The following is a 21,384-nucleotide window of genomic DNA, read 5'->3' as shown; positions in this document are numbered from 1 at the left end:
AGAAATCGTGAGGAAAATGAAGGTTTATCAACTGCTAGTAAGAAGACTCAACTAAGTAGGAAGGGTCGCATAATGAGATGTTTCATTCTGTTGGAGGTGTTTTGGGTTAATGTTTTAGTAGAAGAGTTGTTTTGGGTTAATGTTTTGGTAGTACTAGATTAACAATATATTTATGCTTATCAAATGTTGTAGTGTTGCAATTAACAATGTATTTTTGTGTGGCAATCCAAGCTATATTAACAATATATTAATTTCTGCTTAGCAATGCAAATCTATAGTAACATTATATTTTTACTAGTTAGTGAATAGACAAACTTTGTATTCTATTATGCGTGTAATTTCTTAAATATTGAAATTTCAATCTATTTTTTCTATTCAAAAATGCCCCAAACAATCGCGAAAGAGATAAAATAAAAAATGTCGCAAACAACCGCGAAAGAGAGATAAATCGCAAAATAGAGAAGCTATAGTTGAGGATCAAATGTTTCTTTTTTTTTTTTTTTAGTGTCAAATGCTGATTAGGATAATAAAAATAATAAAATAAAAAATAAAAATTGCACGTGTCATCCTAGTCAGCAGTAACATGTTGTTAACCTGTTAAAAATGCTAATTGCACTTTTTTGCAGGTTCATGGATCAAATTGAAACTTATTCGAGTTCGATGGCTTAATTGCTAACCCCCAAATAGTTCAATGCCTATTTGTACCTTTTTCCCCAAATACAATAATAACAATATTAGATTTACATTTATTAAATTGATCAGATTATGAAATATTTTTTTTTTTTATGTAATCAATCATATATTAATTAATAGTTTAATACTAGTATAATATCACGCATTACACAATTGGGTAAACACTCAATAAGAGAAAAAATTAATAAAATCTATCTATCTATCTATACTATCTATACTATATATAAAAACAAAATCTTAAACTTTAACTTCCCGCCCAAAACCCTCAAATTTTTATATATTATTTTCTACTTTCCTATTCGTACATTAATTCTACGTTAAAATTTTTATTCTAATATTGTAAAATAGTGTAATACAATTCCTAAATATATTGTTTCATATTTTCCTATTCGTACTACAATTCTACATAAAAGTTTCTATTATAATATTATAAAGCCTAATTCCATACAATACTGATAAATCCAGTTAAAATCAAACTCAATCTCCCAACTCCATGTTGTACTCAAACACTCCTAAATCACCTGCAAATTACGGAGTACTACTTAAGTGCAAATTATGTGGACAACAGCAACTTTGGCACGCAAAACAAAACAAAACAAGAACACAATTAATTAATTTATTCGTAAAATAATTAATAAAGTTTACTTGGTAACAAAATGTTACATAGAAATTAACTAATATCTATTAATTGGTAATATTTTTAAAAATTCTGCTTAATAATATAAATTTATAAGAAAATAATAATTTATTAATTTTTATTTACATCAATAATAATAATTCGAATACACCAATCTATACTATTAATAAAAATAAAATCGTCCCGTTCAACTTTCCCACTTAAACTTTTCTTAATATTAATTAATTTATTTATTAGAAATAATTAATAAAGTTATGTTATTACAAAATATTATACGAAAATTAACTAATATTTATTAATTGGTAATACTTTTTGGAAATTCTGCGTAATAACGTAAATTTATAAGGAAATAATCATTTATTAATTTTTATTTACACCAATAATATTAATTCGAATACTGATTTTACACCAATATATATCTATACTTCTATATACTATTAATAAAAGTAAAAATCCTCCACTTCAACTTTTTCGACCAAAACACTCTTATACTATTAAGGTTTATGTAATATTGTAAAATATGGTAATACAATTCCTATTCGTACTATAATTATACATTAAAATATGGTAATATAATTCCTAATACAATATATTCTTTCCTACTTTCCTATTCGTAATACAATTCTAGATTAAAATTACTAATCATACTAATGCAATACATATTCTTCCTTGCAACGTAATCTTCTATCTACTATATATATATATATATATATATATATATATATATATATATATATATATATATATATATATATATATATATATATATATATACACACACACACTAATAAGAGTCCAAGGGAGTTAGGCCTATAATGGGTAGAAAAAATGGCGGTCAAATTTTTTAATCAAATGAATGGCTCAGATTGATCAGATTTTAATTTTTCCTTAAGATTTCCTAATTTATCCTTAATGAATATGATTATCCGTTAACTTTTCCATTAAATATTATCTTTTCCGTTAATTTCTGTTAGTCTAATGTTAACTTGCTCATTGATTTCAACAAGAAAGGTCTTAGATTCGAACCCCATCCCAATCAAAGTTGACATAATTAGTACTCTATTTTACTCTTATTAAATTACTAGTTTTTCTACGCACTTTGCGCGAATAGGATAATGCCCAATACTTATTTTTAAATAAGTATTTCAAAGTATATTAATGCAATATTATATAAAAGATGTTCATGCATATGTAAATAAATGTTGAATTTGTTTATTTAAATCGGTAATTTAAAGTATATAAATGCATGATAATATATGAGAGATTGATTATATATAACTATCACAAAAATAAATGTTTGCAACTTTGTAATAACGTTAATCTAAGTATTAAGTCTAAAAGCGATAGTCTAAATAAATACTATTTTTGACTTAAATTTTTCTAATTCTCCTTTAGGTAGCATTGTTATTGTTTTCATCTTCAGTGTTTTTTTTTTTTTTTTTTTTTTTTTTTTGGTAGTGTGTCATGTGCAATTGGTTTATTGGTAGTATTATAGAGAGATTCATCATGCAATGAGATTATAGTGTATGGAGTTTTAGATTTGTCTTGTTGTGTATATGACTGAGATCTTAGTTGTGCTATGAACTATTTATTATCTTACAAGCAGATTTTGATATTTGGTAGTGATAGTTTTCACCTACATGTTTCATGTGTTGTGAGACATCTAATTCTAAATTAATTAAATGCATATATATTATTTTTTGTTGTAGCTACTAATTTATTTTTTAATTTAAGTAATAAGAGCAATAAAGTGGGAAAATTATGATGTGGAACCGTGTCCACCTTGCAAGGTGGACAAAGGTGGACACGGTTCCAAAACTATTCATAATTATGAATATATAGTTCAAAAGTTATGAACATATAGTTCTATAATTATGAACATAATTATGAACATATAGTTCTATAATTATGAATATAGAGATTCAATAATTGTGAATATGAAGTTAAAAAAATTATGAATATATAGCTTTATAATTATGAACATATAGTTCAGTAATTATGAACATAGAGTTCTGTAATTGTGAATATAGAGTTCAATAATTATGAATATGAAGTTCAAAAATTCTGAATATATAGCTTTATAATTATGAACATGTAGTTCAGTAATTATGAACATAAAACTGTGTCCACATTGCAAGGTGGACATAGTTCCACAGCATAACGATTGAATAAAGTGGCGTACATACTTTTCATCCACAATAATGAAATATTTCCATTCGTTGTTGAGACAAATTGTTTCAAGAGTTTGTCAATGACAATTGCTGTCAATAGATGATGATAATAAATAATTCAGAATATAAGGTTACAATAGATATTATTATAATAATATACTAAATTTATTTACAAATTTCTTTAGAAGTTTTCATGCATTGATAAAAGCATAATTGAAATATTAAGTTTTGTTCTCAATAATCAAAAGAAGATTAATTAAACGGAAAAAAAAAACTGAACTTAAATTTATTATTTATTATTTTTTTAATGAAAGAAAATCAAATGATTATCAAAGTTCTTGATTTATAATCATTGAATGGTATGTATTTAGTCGAGCTAATTATTTGACCAAAGTTTATGCTAAATTTTATATTTTATTTTTAAATACATTTTAACATATTCGTAGTATATGCTTAACAATTATGCTAACTCTAATTGGAATGAGGTTCGAACCTAAAACCTTTCTTATAAAAATTAATGAGTAAGTTAAGAATAATAAATAGTTAACGGAATATTCCGTTAATAAAGTTTATAGCAACGGAATTTAATGTTATTTAAGGAAAGAAAATAATATAATAAAGGGTAAATAAGAAAAATCATTAAAAATACTAAAATCAAAATACTATGAACCATTCATTTTAAGAAACAAGTAGTACTGACATTTTTTTATTCCAGTTAAGGACCTAACATTATTGGCTCTTATTAGAATTGTAGATTAATGAGTAAGTTAAGAATAATAAATAGTTAACGGAATATTCCGTTAATAAAGTTTATAGCAACGGAATTTAATGTTATTTAAGGAAAGAAAATAATATAATAAAGGGTAAATAAGAAAAATCATTAAAAATACTAAAATCAAAATACTATGAACCATTCATTTTAAGAAACAAGTAGTACTGACATTTTTTTATTCCAGTTAAGGACCTAACATTATTGGCTCTTATTAGAATTGTAGATGTAGATAGATTGTAGAAATAATAATTTAGTAGCTACAACCAAAAATAATAAATATGCATTTCTTTAATTTAGAATTATGTGTCTACAATGCCTTTATTCAAAAGAAATTATTCATTATCAATAAATTAAATAAAAGAAATAATTTCATTAGTTATATTGTATTTATTTTTCTCCAATATAAAAATTCTTTACATTCAAATTCATCAATTTATTATATTCGCTACATTGTCCCTACAATGTCTTTATTACAAAAAGTTATTCATTATCAATATATTAATTAAGAGAAATAATTTTATTAGTTATATTGTCTTTATATTTCTCCAATGTAAAAATTCTTTACATTCAAATTCATCAATTGATTATATTCGCTACATTATCCCTACAATGTCTTTATTTAAAAAAAAGTTATTCATTATCAATAAATTAATTAAGAGAAATAATTTTATTAGTTATATTGTCTTTATATTTCTCCAATGTAAAAATTCTTTACATTCAAATTCATCAATTGATTATATTCACTACATTATCTATTTTTTTTGTGCACTATTTTTTAATTAAATATCAAAGTTATAATACAAAATAATGCTATATATTTATTACCAAGTATTTTATTGATACTATGAAAAAAATAAAAAATATATATATAATTAATAAAGCCAATCACATTAACTATTTGAGGGATTTGTTGACAAAGAGATTATTCAAATCACACAACAATTTGAAGTGAGAACTACCTCGCAATGTCCTTGTTTGACAATCAGCATTAGCGGTTAGCGTTAGCGGATTATATTAGCAAATTTAACAAGCGAATTATATCAACGATTGGTAAAAAGATATTTAAAAAAATTAACTGTTTAGATTAATATGTAAAATGACCTAAGGGTATAATAATAATAATAATAATAATAATAATAGTAATAATAATAATAATAATAATAATAATAATAATAATAATTGTTTAAATAAATAAATAAATAAATCTAATTAAGCCAATCATATTAACTACTTGGAGGATTTATTGACAAAAAGAGTATTCAAATTACACAACAAATTGAAGTGGGAAACTATTTCACAATGTCCTTGTTTGGTTTCAACCGTATCTATACTATTATTTTATCAACAATTATAATCAATCTTGACTATATTATCTTGCATTTGTACACTTAAAATTGTCTATTTAAATACTCAAATTTAACATTCAATTATCTATGCATGAACAATTCCAATATAATCTTAGGTAATTCTATTTGCACCACCCAATTTGCTATTTACACAATCTATTTAATAGGTATAATAGCTTCATAGGTGGTGCAAATAGAAAAGTCCACCATCATTAATGTGGTCAAATATTAATTTTTTTTTTTAAAAAAAGAAAGACCGCCACTTTCTCCGGTGGGAAGGCGACGGGTTGCCTTATCACCGGAGAAGGCAACCCAGTTTAAAAAAAAAAAAAAAAAATTCCGTCACCTTCTCCGGTGAGAGGGCGAGGGGCTACCTTCTCACTGGAGAAGGCAACTGGGCTGCCTTCTCCGAAAGGCGACCCAGGTAGAAACTGCCCCCATTGTGGGTTGCCTTCTCACCGGAGAAGGCGACCCACTGGGCTGCCATCTCACCGGAGAAGATGATGTTTAGTTTTTTTTTTTTTTTTTTTTTTTAAATTAATTAAATTTTGAATTAATAAATTATTAAATACAAGTTTGACCAGGTGGTGCAAATAGTAAAAGGTATCCCCATTTAGCTATTTACACCACCTATTAATTAATAAAAGTTTTTACCTTTTTACACTTTCAAGATGCTTTGATGCTTTATACCCACTTTTGGTCAAAGGGTGGTGCAAATACCAACACCCATAATCTTACCTTGATATACTTTAAAGTACTTATTTAAAAAAAAAAAAACATGGGGCATTATCTCAATCGCGCAATGCGCGTAAAAACTAGTACTACTAATAAAAACAAAATCCTACTTTTGCAACTCTCCGTCTAAACACTTAATAATAATAATAATAATAATAATAATAATAATAATAATAATAATAATAATAAGGAATAATGGGAAGTAATCGGTACAAAAAAAAAAAAATACTCTTCTGCTCGTATTACAATTCTACTTATTATTTTACAAAATCTCTAAATAATAATTTTGATTGAAATTACACTATAAATACTTTTCTAACTGTAGTACAATTGTACATGAAACATGCATCATTATTTCTTCAAATTATAATATAGAAATTGCAATAATTTAGAAAAAAATTACAGTATAAATACTTTCCTATATGTAATACAATTTTACTTTTTATTTTACAGAATCTCCAAATAATAATATTGATTGAAATTACACTTTAATTATTTTCCTAACCTCAATACAATTGTACATGAAACATGCACCAATATTTTACAAATAATAATATTGAAATTGCAATAATTTAGATTAATATTACAGTATAAATACTTTCTTATCCGTAATACAATTCTAACTACTTATTATTTTATTGAATCTCCAAATAATAATATTGATTGAAATTACACTATAAATACTTTCCTAACCTTTATACAATTGCACTATAAATACTCACTTAATCGTGAACAATTCTTTCATCGATTATTTTTTGTTCTTCTCTGGTATTTATGCTATTTCTCCTTATTATTGACTAATGGAGTCTGTTTTCGTCTCTGGCTCCTTATTGGCAACAAAATGTTATATGAAAATTAACTAATATCTATTAATTGGTAATATTCATTGGAAATTCTACGTAATAACATAATTTTATAAGGAAATAATGATTTATTAATTATTATGTAATTTTACAAGGAACTAATGATTTATTAATTATTATTTACACCAATAATAATAATTCGAATACTGATTTTACACCAACCTATACTATTAATAAAAGTCAAATCATCCCCTTCATTTTTCTCGCCATACCTAATATGAATACTAATTAATCTAAATTATTAGTAAAAGTTGGTTTTATCAGATTCGGATATGAAACAGTTGCCTCTGGTGGAGTTGAAGAAGTTGCTATCTTTGTGGGGGAAAAGCATGAGGGACTTTTCAGAAATGTCAATTCCAGACGAAAGTAGCATGGGTTTTGATGGAAAACATGCTAATAGCCGAAGAGTTGGCGTATGACAAGGAATCGTTGATGACAGAGCATGAAACGTTGGTAACACAATTGACGGACGAGCATAAGAATGTCTACGAATTTGTGATGAATGATATTGATTCTAATGGATGTGAATCGTTCTTTGTGTATGGTTACGGAGGAATAGGAAAGATATTCGTGTGGAGAACGTTATCGTCAAAGATAAGGAGCCGCGGTGACATTATTTTCAACGTTGCTTCGAGTGGAATAACATCTTTACTCTTGCCGGGAGGTAAGACAATGCATTCCAGATTTGCTATACCACTCTCTTTGAACGAAGATTCCACGTGCAATACATCGCAAGACAATGACCTTGCTGAGCTTATAATAAGGAACAAATTGATAATATGGGACGAAGCACCGAAAACCATGAGGGATCTATCGAGGTTCGTCATACCGGGTAGTGCTGAAAAGATATTTGGTAGAAAGACAGTAGTTTTGGGCGACGATTTTAGACGGATTCTTCCCGTTATTCTGAAAGAAACGAGACCAATAGTTGTCGAAAGCACTATTAATTCTTTTTACCCTGGACAAATTGCAAGGTATTGATGCTCACGAATAACTTGAGATTACAGAGCTTAGCTTCAGAGGAAAATAGACAGACGGTTGATTGGTTTTCAAAATGGATTGTAGACATTGGAGATGGGGTTACAGGGGTAACGACGGTTTGTCTGAGATCGGTATTCTGGCATGGTTTCTGTTGAAGTGTGGACCCGATCCAATAGCAACTATAGTGGAAAGAACCTTCCCAAGCGCGAGATATGACATGCTTGATGAGTCACACCTAAAAGGCCAAACAATCCTCTCACCGACTTTAGATGTCGTTTATCAAATTAATCACTACATGTGCGACATGAATACTGCAAAAGATCGAACATATTTAAGTTATGACTCTTTGTGTAAGGCTAGGGGTGTTCAATCGGTTAACTGAACCATTTTAACCGAACCGTTTTAACTGAAACTTTTAAAACTTTAATCGTTAACCGAACCAAACTTTGTATTGCCGAATTAACCGAACCGAAGTTTTTTTTTTTCGGTTAATCGGTCGATTAACCGATTAACCGAACTTTTTAAAACTAAAGTTTTAAATCCTAAAAATAATACCTATAATAATAAATCCAATTAAAATAATACATATAATAATAAATCAATAAGAAAATATACAAAAACAATATCATAACCAAATTACAAATTTATAGGGATTTTACACACACACACACACACACACACACACACACACACACACACACACACACACACACACACACACACACACACACACACACACACACACACACACACACACACATATATATATATATATATATATATATATATATATATATATATATATATATATATATATATATATATATATATATATATATATATATATATATATATATATATATATATAGGGACACACTCAGGTGCGAATAAGTGCCTAGGAAGGAAATGCGAACGAATCAGCGCGCGACACGTGTCCAGATCTAATAACTTAAAAAAAAACACGGTGGCATTTTCGTAAATAATTGAACATCGAAGTGCAAGTAAAATCTCTTATAAGTGCACCTATTTTCACCTATAAGTGCATGTAATTTTGCCTTGTTAGCATTCACTTTCCGCAACCATTCATGCACCTGGGTGTGCTTATAACTATATGTGCAACTATTTATAACTATAAGTGCAACTACTTATAACTATAGGTGCAACTACTTTCACCTATGAGTGCATGTAATTTTGCCTTGTTAACATTCATTGATCTGAGTTCAGCGGGTAGTAATACTCCTGAAAACCACTCGCAAACATTCATACACCTAGATGCAACTACTTATACCTATGTGTGCAACTACTTAAAACTATAGGTGCAACTACTTAGAACTATAAGTGCAACTAAGTATTGATGCTCAGTGTAAATTTTTACTTGCACCTATAATATATTTTACATGCACTTGTAATACATTTTACTTGCACTTCGATGTTCAATTATTTACGAAAATGCCACCGCGTTTCTTTAAAAAATCAGTGTTTCTCATCTATTAGATCTGGACACGTGGACGAACAGAATCCATTCCTATTTCGCGCCTGGGCGAGCCGTTCGCACCCGAGTGCAAGTCTATATATATATATATATATATATATATATATATATATATATATATATATATATATATATATATATATATTATATTATATATATAATTATATATATTTAAAATTTTAGTTAACCGTTCCGTTAATTTGGTTAACCGAAGTTTCGAACCGAATTAATCGTTAACCAAAATTTTAAAAAACCTTTAACCATTAACCGAACCAAAAAAAAAAGTTCGGTTATAAAACGGTTAACCTAACTTTGTCGGTTCGGTCGGTTAACCAAAAATTTACCGAAGGTTGGACAAGGGTGGACAAAATTCTGTTACTACTACCAATGTCTTCTACAAAGAGATTTTTAATAATGTGTAATTCAAACCAGTGATATTATGTTTTTTTTTTAATAGAAAGATGACAAAATTGCTATATATCTACATAAAATATATATATTTTCCGTACAAAATAATTTCTACAACTAAGTTGTTAGACAACGAGCTAATTGGCCCAATTAATACAAATCTTAAACACTGATATATAAACTCTCTAAAGTTTCATCACCGGATGCGTATATCTACACGTTAGTTATTAATTGAATAATTATTTGCTCAAATTCAAGCAATGATAACATCAGAAAACATAATCGATCCAACTCATTTCTTCAATTGCACTATATAATATTCGATGTTGTAATTTATACAATTATATATCGATCCAAATATTCTTAAAATATTATAACAAATCTATTCTGTGCAACGCGCGTGTGAAAATACTAGTTATAAATAAAAGGGAAATAAAAAATAATTAATACATCATCAACAACAAAATCAGAATTACCAGTTTTACCCTTCATTTTAACACACACTTAACACCAAAACTGACAAATGACCATTTTGACTTATAATTCAATAGTCCAAAGACCACTTGGGTGTAATTAAAAGTCAAAGAACTAATTTGAGAAAAAGGTCATAATCGGAGAACCATTTTGAGAATTAACTCTTATTTTGTATCTCACAAGTGTAAAAGATACAATAATATCAAAGAATAAAGTAAGAGAGATAGAGAGGAATTATATATATGTAAAAATGTCCAGGCTCCTAGAGAGAGAAGTTAGACAGAATAGAGTTAATTTCATGCGAGAATGGTTCATTGACTATTGTCATTTATCAATTTTTATTATTTGACTTTCAATTGGACTATAAGTGGTCTATTGACTATTGATCTTTACTAACTTTTGTCATCGACTTTCAATTTAACCATAAATGGTTCCTTGGCTATTGATTTTGTTCCAAATTTGATCCTATAGTTAAATATTATTTTAATAAACATTAAATTTAAGGGTAATAATGTAAAAAATTTAGTTTTTCATAATGATGAACTTAATGTATTAAATTTATGAACTCAATTTATCCATCTCAACAACAAGCTAATTTTTACATTATTATTCTTAAATTTAATATTTATTAAATGGATATTTAGCTAAAGGACTAAATTTGGAACAAAATCAATAGTCAATGGACCATTTATGGTTAAATTGAGAGTCGAAGACGAAAATTGGTAAAGATCAATAGTCAATGAACCATTTATGATCCAATTGAAAGTTAAATGATAAAAATTAATAAATATCAATAGTCTAGAGATCATTCCTGGAATTAACTCGATAAGATATAACAATCTCCCAAAAAAAAAGATTTTTTTTTTTTTTTTTTTAGGAAAGCCCCCAAAAAATGATAGGAATATAACAAAGGTCCAATCATCAATTGCCGGCAAATTATACCGTTGACCATGGTCCAAAATTGTTCTTTTTCTTTTAATGAAAAGAAACGACACCTGTTCTACGCCGTTTCGCGTAAAGTAGCTTTGTTTGTATAACATATTCAGTTCTATTTCAACAAAACTACAATTTCATTTCAATATAACTACAGTTTCATTCGACATTATACACTAAAATATGTAAAACTGTTATTCAGTTTCATTTTATATACACTATAGTTTCATTACAACACAACTACAATATCATTTCGATATAACTACAGTTTCATTGGACAATACACATTCAAATATGTGAAATTATTATTTAGTTTTATTTTATATACACTGCAGTTTCATTTCAATACAACTAATGTTTCATTCAATTCAATTATAGTTTCATTTGATAATATAAAAAACAATATGTGAGACAGTTTCATTTTAGATACACTGTAGTTTCATTTTGTAATTAACACACCAAAAATACAGACTTCGTTGAGATGTAACGAGAACCATTTCTTTACTTAAAGAAACGACGTCGTTTTTGAATCATGGTCCACAAAGTTTCGTGTACCATGTTCCACGATATAACTACTGTCAACCGCCGTGGAATCCGATTTTTTATGATTTCTTGAAAGACTTGGCAAGTTAGATTAAATGTCACTGAATTAGCTTTGCTTTAATTTCGATCCTTAAAAGAGCATGTCCCGCCTTATTGGAATATCATTGGCAGTTGTGAGGTGCATTTATGTTTTCAGACGGTAGGGTTACGTTAGATATCAACCCGGCCATGGTTTGGCTGTGCAAGAACCGAAAAAACCAACCCACCTGCCTGATCCAAAAATCGAGGAGAGCCCATCCAAACCGATCCTGACCCAAACGCAATAATCTGCCTGAAACCGTATAATAAGTCGGCTTATGTTCGTCAGGTTGGGTAGTGCATTTTGAGATCCGAACCATCCGAATATTCGAAAGTACTTAGGGTTAGGGTTTTGCTGCAGTCCATACGACGTCGTTTTAGCTAGTATATATATACACACATTTACCACTGATCTCAGGCATTGAGCGCAGTCGCATTTCGCCATTTCCTTTCTTCGTCTTCTTGACTTCTCTCTTCTCTCGTGACTCTCTTCTCTAGTTCTCTACTTCCTCTGTTCCACAGTTCCTCTCTTCGATTTCCTCGTCGTCGTCTTCGCAAACTTCTCATAAGGAGTTTTCGGTTTTTGGGCGGCGAAAACGGAGGATCAAGATTCTCAACGCAGAGAACTCTGCTTCGGATGATGCTATCGATTTCTTGACCGGCTTCCAATGAATTGCTCCTTCTGATGACCGGTGGACGGTGGTACTGTGTACTGGACTACTGGTGGAAGCCTAGCCCTTAGCAAGCGTGGTGGTGAACTGGTAACTAGAAAACCCTAATTTTATTTTTTCGATTTATCCATTTTATTGTGATGATTGAAAATAGGCTTGCGATTTCCTGGCCGGCTTCCAATGAATTGTTCATTCTGATGACCGGTGGACGGTGGTACTACGTACTGGACTACTGGTGGAAGCCCTAGCCCTTAGCAAGCATGGTGATGAACTGGTAACTAGAAAACCCTAATTTTATTTTTTTTTCAATTTATCCATTTTATTGTGATGATTGAAAATAGGCTGGCGATTTCTTGGCTGGCTTCCAATGAATTGTTCCTTCTGATGGCTGGTGGACGGTGGTACTGCATACTGGACTACCGCTGGAAGCCCTAGCCCTTAGCAAACGTGGTGGTGAACTAGTAACTAGAAAACCCTAATTTTATTTTTTCGATTTATCCATTTTATTGTGATGATTGAAAATATGCTAGCGATTTCCTAGCCGACTTCCAATGAATTGTTCATTCTGATGACCAGTGGACGATGGTACTGCGTACTGGACTACTTGTGGAAGCCCTAGCCCTTAGCAAGCGCGGTGGTGAACTGGTAACTAGAAAACCCTAATTTTATGAATATGTCATATATGATTACTGTGATTTTGTGCTTACAAAGATGATGAAAATATATTCTGATTTTGTGATGGTATGTTCTTAAATGTGTGTAAATATATAGTGTGGAAGCATATAATTGCTGTTGTGATATAATATGGCCATATGAATGGTTGATCACAAAAATGATGAAATATGTGTTCTAATTTTGTGATTTTGTGCTTAAAATTCATGTAAATATATTATGTGGAAGTTTATAAGTTGCTACTGTGATATAATATGGCCGTATAAATAGTTGATCACAAAAAATGATGAAATATGTTCTGATTTTGTGATTAAAATGTATGTAAATATATACTGCGAGAGCTTATAAGTCGTTAAGATACATGCTGATTTTGTGATTTTGTTAATCTGCTTGGTTTTAATGGATTGTGTTGGACTGGTGGAAGCCTATTGTAACTTGTAAGCAGTGTTGCAAAAATCCCGCCAATCCCGCCTAGGCACCGATTAATCGGCGCCTAGCACCTAACTCGGCCGTTTCTATCGAGTTAGCCGAGTTAATCCAACCGACTCGTCCTTGCTAGTTTTTTTCATTTATATGACATACATGCATTGTCGTATTTTGTATTTCACATGAGGCCCATTGACTTGAGTGAATGGTCATATGGTCAATTTGAATATGTAGCAATTTGCCAACGTCCCACTAAGGCTCGATCTCATGACCTCCCATATGGAAGAGGTCACTACATGCTATCTGAGCACAAGGTGCTTGGCTTTTAAGTTGTAACTTGTAATTACTAATTTTTAAGTTGTAACACTTGAACTAAAAAGTAGTATATTTTGTATTTTTTTTAAAAAATCCGAACTAAATCTGACATCCGACAAAAACTGTCCGAATATGAAATTATAAATATCCGATGGTTTTAACTGATTAATTAAATGGATTGGGTATAGAAAATAAAAAACCGAACAGGTTGGCGGTTCATACATCTGAATCGTCCGATGCACACCCCTAGTTTCTAATAAGCTTATACAAATTTCAGCTAGGCCTGTGCAGAAACCCGCCCAACCCGACCGACCTGAACCCGATACAAGAGAGTGGTGCGAAAACCGAACCCGACAAGCCTAATCCGATCCGTAACCAAGAACGACGCCGGTTTAATGAATTCGGGTAGGGGGTATAATTTCCACCCGAACCCGTCCAACTACCCGATATAGGGTAAGGGTTTGTATACCTAAGTAATACGACGTCGTGCAGTCCAAGTATATATAGAACGTTTAAGGCTGAAATCGAAAACCCAAGTGCATTTCTCTGATTTGCGCAGCTCTTCGCGACTTCACCTCTTCCCTTCTTCTAGAGAACTCTCCGACTTCTCTCTTCTCTCAAAGTCTCTCGTTCTCTCTCAGTCTCTTGAGTCTTGAGTCTCTTATACCCTTCTCTCAATCTCTGAGAGTGTGAGTTAGACTTCTTTGTCTCCGGTGGAAGCTATTATTCTTCGATGGAACCTTGGAAATCCCATTCCTTTCCGGTAGCCCCTGACCTCTGAGAGTCTGAGTCTCTGATCAGCGCGGACGTGCGATACTCTGGTGGATTGCAGTTCGCTGGCTAGGAATCAAAGCCCTTTGTTCTCGGGGGTTTAATTTAGAGAAACGAAGTAATCTCTATTCGCTAAACCCTAATCTTATAGATTGTTAGATTATAGTCTTATAGATTGTGATTTGTGTGGACTGTGATAATGTGATCTATTGAGAAGTTCCAGATTGCATGTCACTTGTCTCTAATTTGTGATACTTTGATAGTTTGATTAGGGTTTCTGTGATTGTGATTTTGTGGACCGTGATAATGTGATATGTTGAGAAGTTCCAGATTGCATGTCACTTGTCTCTAATTTGTGATACTTTGATAGTTTGATTACGGTTTCTGTGATTGTGATTTTTTGTAGACCATGATAATGTGATCTGTTGAGAAGTTTCAGATTGCATGTCACTTGTCTCTAATTTGTGGATACTTTGATAGTTTGATTACGGTTTCTGTGAATGTGATTTTTGTGGACCGTGATAATGTGATCTGTTGAGAAGTTTCCACTGTTCCAGATTGCATATCACTTGTCTCTAATATGTGATACTTTGACTGTGACTCTGTGAGTCTGTGATTGATGAGCATTATAAATTTATAATTTATAAGTTGTTGGTGATAATGAACCACAATCGATTTAATATCCCAAAAATAATATTTATATATACACACAAGTATATAAAATATTATTGGATATTTATCCGAAATATATATATACACACAAATATATATAAAACGGATCCAAAGGTTATATATACATATATATCTACGAAAAAGATATACCAATATATATCAACCAAAATTGAAACTAATAATCCTCAGATTATAAGTCCAATCCAACTAATATATATATATCAAAAGAGGGAGAACGGATTTTTGCTTAAAAGCATAATCCAAAACAAGAAAGAAGGAGAAGAAGAAAGAAAAGTACGAGTTAGGCAAAGTGCCTTTCTTTCCTTAAAACCTTATTTGCCACCTCCCAAAAGTGCTAGGAGCGTTGTGGCCTAGGTCTCCTAGGATAAAACGTACAACGGTTCGACGTTTGAGCACCCAAACGAACGAACCCGGCGAACGAGAGCACGGGCAAAACACAGCTTCAAGAATGGAGTAGAAGCAAAAGTATTTTGAGGCTTGGAAAAATTATTCTTCTTGTGTGTTGTAAAAGCTAATGCTCAACTCCTTCTTATATAGGGAATGAAGAGTGAATAGCCTTTATTATGGCATTTAGGGGCATCCCTACAACTCTTGTAACAGCAACCATTAACATGGGTGTTAATTCAAAAATTAAAATTGGAATTAATTCAAAAATTAATTCCATAACAGCTGAATTAAATCCCAACAGTCACAAACAAAAGCTTCAGGCCGAACTTTCGGCCTTAGCAGTAGTTTCGGCCATCACGAAACATTGTTTCAATTCATTACACGAAAGTTGTTTCATTACAGTGAAACCATTCGTGATGGGAGCTTTATTCACCACGAATTAGCGAAACCATTTCACCAACTAACTTTCGGGAGCTTTATTCACCATCGGCCATCACGAAACATTGTTTCAATTCATTACACGAAAGTTGTTTCATTACAGTGAAACCATTCGTGATGGGAGCTTTATTCACCACGAATTAGCGAAACCATTTCACCAACTAACTTTCGGGAGCTTTATTCACCACGAATTAGCGAAACCATTTCACCAACTAACTTTCGGATTATTTCGTGGCTGAAACCATTTCTCACTGTTTCATTTCGTGATGGGAGCTTTATTCACCACGAATTAGCGAAACCATTTCATGGCTGAAACCATTTCTCACTGTTTCATTTCGTGATGGGAGCTTTATTCACCACGAATTAGCGAAACCATTTCACCAACTAACTTTTATTCACCACGAATTAGCGAAACCATTTCACCAACTAACTTTCGGATTATTTCGTGGCTGAATTGCCTTTTTAATCTCATTTTGGGATTTGATTTGTAAAATCCTGTGCGCGAAAGAGAGAGCCTCTATGCTATACAATTCAACAAGCTTAAAAAGAGCTCATGTATAAATAGTGGGGCAAATCCTCTTCCCAAATCAATGTGGGACAAAAACTCACTTTTTCCCTTCATTTTCCAATTCAAATGGGTCTACTTTGAGAATCAATATCTCATTCACCCATTATCCGTTTTGAGCGTACAATATATCAATCTCTTCGTCTTACTACGAAGAACCCGAATCCAATTTGACCCGACCCAAATCAGAAGTGGACCCCACTGATAATTGTACCATAAAATAGCCACTTAATATGCCATTTTATGCCATTTTAAGCTATTTTTTCCAACAATCCCCCACATGAATGAAAAATTGATTTTCAGGGTATTTTGAAATCGGAAACAAACTGTGTTCAACGGTCGATCCCTGCATAGGATAGGTAGGGATCACTATACCCTTTGAACCTTCCCTTGTAAAGATATGTTTACTCTACTGGCTGTACGGTAGAACGCGATGTCTTTGAACCGACTGCCATTTGTGTAGATGATGACGTATCTCACACAGGAACCTCCCATCCATGCTCTGTTCTCATGAGTGTGCCCATTTTGGTCGTGGGTCACCGTCCTGGTTCTGCCAGAGTTTGTGAAGAATTGTGCCCATCAATTCTCCTTTGAAGCGACCCTCACTTCTCTCTCACATAGGTGATTCTTTTCCGAGTATCCCGCATACTCACACATGTCAACCGACATTCGAATCATTAAAGCATCAACATGCTTACCTTGCGCGGGAGTCACTGTTCTAACGAGGAGTGGTGGGGAGTCCGAGACCCCCACAGTGACACGCTTCGTTCCATAATTTAGTTGTCCCATTGAACCTAGGTGCCAGCTAGGTTGGGTATCCACTATAGAACTTTTAGTCCAAGGGCTTTAGACCCATTCCTCGTTCCAATTTCTCCACAACCGTTTGCTTACCCTCGGGTTAGCGAGTTAGCGGCCGCTACGTTATCTTTTGACATCACGTAGTCAATAGAGATAACCCCCATTGTGAGAAATTGTTTAATGGTATCATATCTATGACTTATAAGTCTAGACTTACCATTCCACATTTAACTCTGTACTTAACCAATTTTGGCTTGACTATCGCAGTGCTCACAAATTGGAGGTACGAGTTCACCACTAGGAACATTCTCGAAATAATGGCATAGCCATTCGGCCTACTCGCTCGCGACACGAGTGTAAGGCTCTCAGCTTTGATCCCGTCGGATCTTAGCTATCACAAATTCATTTCGAGAATTTCTGTCCAACTGACTACACTGGCCTACGTAAAGACGTAGTCTTGGACTTAGCGTCCTTTGATATCCGTGCTATACTTTCCAAGTACGGCTAGATATCCCACGTAGTGCAGTCCAAAGTCACAAGTATACATAAGTATCTCATAACTTCCACTATTGCCTTCTAGTGCGTAACACTAGGGTTACTCGTATGTTTACCGAGTCCGTTAACCACTAAGGCAATATCCCGCCTAGTATAACTCATTTAATACAATTAAACTACCGATAATCTGAATGTATTCTTCGTGAGAAGTACAATCTCCGCGATTATTGGCTAGTTGTACGTTAGTATCTAACGGTGTCCAAGCCACTTGATTAACATCCTTTGCAAGGATTTAATCAGCACAATGAGATTGGCTTAACACGAGACCATACGGTCTTATCACAATTTTAATCTCAAAGATTAAATCTACCAAACTCACTCGTCTCATGTCAACTCTCAAATTTAACATGACCCTAGTAGAATTGATCATGTGATCGTTACTACCCATGTTGAGTTTATCGTGTATAGATAAATAGTGATAACCTCGTCTATCGTACGCATTACGTAGACCTTTGTCACCTTTGTTTATACTAAACTCGTTAAACATCATTGTATGATTAAAACTTACACGCCAAATACTAAGGCAATTGTTTCAAGCCATACAATGATCTCACCAATTACACACTTTTTTTCCATAGCGCGGAACCACAAAATCCTCGGGTTGTTCCATGTCTATTAAGAAAGCGATACATCCATTTCAATAAACTTCCAAGTCTCGCTAAACAGCTCTCGGGAAGTATCATCCTAATGGATTTCATTCTCATCACAAGAGAATACATATTGAAGTAATCGTGGCACTCGTGTTGCATGTAATCTACAATTACAAGCCCGACCATTTTACTTCGATATAACCAACCGGTTTTATCTTCCGACTAGTGATCCGTTTAAGGATCTAGAGGTTTTACAACCCGAAGGAAGAACAACTAGTTCCAAGTATGATTCTTTAAGATAGAGTTTACTTCACTCTCGATAGCCTCTCTCGGGTTGGTCCATCTGTAGAAGTCACCACTTCTACATACGTTCGAGGCTCGTTTTCTAACAACCATGTCAGAAAAACCAATTTATTTTCTAGTAAACAAGTTAGAATATGCGCGTCACATTCTAGCATGTACGTCAGAAAATCTGGACCAAAGGATTTTTCAATCCTAGCTCTCTTGCTACGTCTAGCTTTGAGCTCGGGTTCTCTTTCATACCCTTCAACCATAGCTACGTCGAAATTTCATTTCAACGTGCTAGGTCCGATATTGAACCTTCATAGAGATATATCTTCTAAAGAACAATAAATTTCTTGATTCAATTTATCGTGTTCTTATGTACATCCAAACTATAGGACTCGTGTACTAAGAACTAATACATACCTTTGGCAAGACACCCCCACATTTCAGGCATTAGTAGGAAAATTTCCTACGTACCCACAATTCGTAAGAATTTCATGCGGGTAACCTTATTTAAAAGGTACTTACTTGTCCAAAGTATTGTCTCACCCCACATACTTTGAGGTAGACTCGAACTTATCAACGTCTTGATATTTATGTTCGGCAACAACGTTCGACTGAGGTGAATACCATACCGTACACTCGAGTGCGATACTAACGCTTGCGCCGAAATCAACAATCGGTGTTTCATTTTCACCACATCGATCGTTCGTAACCGTGTTAATTCACAATTAATTTGGTTATCCTTTTTATTCTCATAAAGAATAAACATGTGTTACACGTTAACACATCTCGTAGAAGCTAACAGATTAGCCTTTACAAATCCATTCGATTTTTGACCGAAGGACAAAACCCGAACCATTGCTTCCAAAATTGAAGCACGAATCAGTGCTTAGTAATGAAGCACAAAACATGCTATACCAAGCATGAATTATTGCTGTCAAACTAATGCACCGATTCCAAAGAAATCTCTATTGCTTTAAATTATAAACTCACAGCAATATTCGGTTGCTTAATTTATACTTTCAGTGCTACTTAGCACAAGGATTATTAGTTAATTATACAATTAACCAAACCTCCTTTCGTGTTAATCACATAGCACTTTTACAATGCTAAATTTAATTAGCCACATACGAAAGGTTTAAGCTAAATAGATTAGCATTAAGACCAATCATAATCTAGCACCTTTATTGCTATTACCAAAGCACCAAATGCTTAAGTTTTCAACACCTAAAGATGCAGCCACCAAGTGGCCGAAAGTACCTAATTAGGCACTCTACCTAGTGCTCAATAGCACTCTTACAGTGGTTTAATTTGCACTTCAAAGTGCCAAATTAAATTGCACTTTCCATTAGTGCTACAAAAGCACTATTCACCAAACACAATTTGTCTCAAATTAAATATACTAGTATAATTTGGAATTTTTGATCAAGTTAGTTATAACACAATTAACAAACCAAATCAACCAAATTTTCAAAACTAGTTGAACCAAACTCATATAATCGTTCTTAGAATATTATATAAAATATTCAACACTTGAGCTGTGACGCTCACGATTATATAGTTATCCCAAATTTTGACAAATTGATCCTATTTTGAAATCTGTATCTTTCAACATGAACTAGAACCGAAGTCCTTTTACGGAATTTCAAACATGTAACACGCTTGTTACATTTCGTTCCGGCCGTTAAGCCATTTTAGAATTTTCCACATAATGCTCCGTGATGCACCACGCACCCATATTGAACCTTTTATATATTAAAAATATTACACAAGAATATTTCAAAATATACAAAGTTCAATACCCACAAATGGAACAATTCATTTTATTCAACAATAAAATGTATCACAAGGATACTACAACATTTATTCAAAATAAATAAATAGGAAAATTACATTGGAAACACATTTCCTTATTCCTATCTCGTAGTGATCCTTCAACCCGTGTGCCTTGTTCCATTTTCCAATCGTCCACTCCACGAAGGGTGGTCCATAGCGCACATCGGGGGTACCTCGGTTGTGACCTCACTCGTCCAACCATCCACATGTCTTAAACATAGCGAAGTTGTCCTCAACCTTTTCACCAGGATGA

Source organism: Ipomoea nil, unplaced genomic scaffold (genome assembly GCF_001879475.1).
Source record: "Ipomoea nil cultivar Tokyo-kokei standard unplaced genomic scaffold, Asagao_1.1 scaffold0176, whole genome shotgun sequence".
Taxonomy (NCBI): domain Eukaryota; kingdom Viridiplantae; phylum Streptophyta; class Magnoliopsida; order Solanales; family Convolvulaceae; genus Ipomoea; species Ipomoea nil.
This window is presented reverse-complemented; position numbering follows the sequence as displayed.